The sequence below is a fragment of the Chinchilla lanigera genome, unplaced genomic scaffold (assembly GCF_000276665.1).
Source record: "Chinchilla lanigera isolate Chin_1 unplaced genomic scaffold, ChiLan1.0 scaffold00038, whole genome shotgun sequence".
Classification (NCBI taxonomy): domain Eukaryota; kingdom Metazoa; phylum Chordata; class Mammalia; order Rodentia; family Chinchillidae; genus Chinchilla; species Chinchilla lanigera.
The window spans coordinates 1,276,745-1,277,500 of record NW_004955439.1 but is presented as its reverse complement, the minus strand read 5'-3'; the positions used below and the strand labels follow the sequence as shown (position 1 = coordinate 1,277,500).

At 70.2% G+C, this 756-nt stretch overlaps 1 protein-coding gene across 2 annotated transcripts in view; it reads right to left on the bottom strand.

Moving 5' to 3' along the window:
• The window catches only part of Ahi1 (Abelson helper integration site 1), a 183,112-nt gene extending 182,796 nt beyond the window's left edge, over window positions 1–316 (bottom strand). For both annotated transcript variants that reach the window (XM_005390486.2, XM_013517380.1), the window contains exon 1: window positions 14–316. The gene's annotated coding sequence lies outside the window, so the exon portion shown is untranslated. The remainder of the gene's footprint in view (window positions 1–13) is intronic.
• Window positions 317–756: the final 440 nt, after the last annotated feature.

Sequence of the window (756 nt, the reverse complement as noted above, 5' to 3'; positions counted from 1 at the left end):
GCCGGGTACTCACGCAGAGGGGCGGCGGCCAGGCGGTCCCAGCGGCTCCCCGCGCCACTCTGCGCTGCTGTCGGAAACGGGCCGCGAGCCCACCGCGCGTCCAGCAACTCGGGCTCTGAGAACCGGCCGGTGCCGCAGAGCAGGCAGCGCGCCGCGGGCTGACGTCAGGCCTGCCTAGGCCGCCGTTCCCATGACAACAGGGCCGCCCCAGCGCCTGGCGAGGACCACGGCGGCGTCCTGGCGCCTCCGAGGCCCCGCCCCTGGGCGGCTTTCCCGCAGCTCGGCCTCTAGACCGCCCCTCCGCGGCCCCGCCTCCTACGCCCCTGCCCCACCCCTAGGTGCGCCCCGCGGGACTTGGCCTGTCGGCGGGCACGCGCGGGGACGACTCGCAGCGCCCGGAGCTGGAAGGGAGCGCGGATTGCGCCGGCGCGCGCTGCGCGCCTCAACCTATCGTCGCCCTTACTAGCGAAACAGTGCCTCCGAGCTGTACTGAGCTCGCGGATAAACGCAGGCGGCAGAGGCAGAGCCGCGGGCCGCGGTGGGACCGCCCAGAGTGGCAGACACGAGCGAATGAGGTAATGAAGCGGAGAAACGGACTCGTCACCACTCCCCCGCGCACATGGAATCGGCGCCCGCGAAGTGAGACGGGCTTTGCAGCATGGCGAAGGAAGCGTTCTCCCGCAGACACACTCTCAGGGGTAACAGAGTTTTCCAAGGTTCGCTTAGTGCTGAGTTATCGTTCTGCTGAGAACGAGA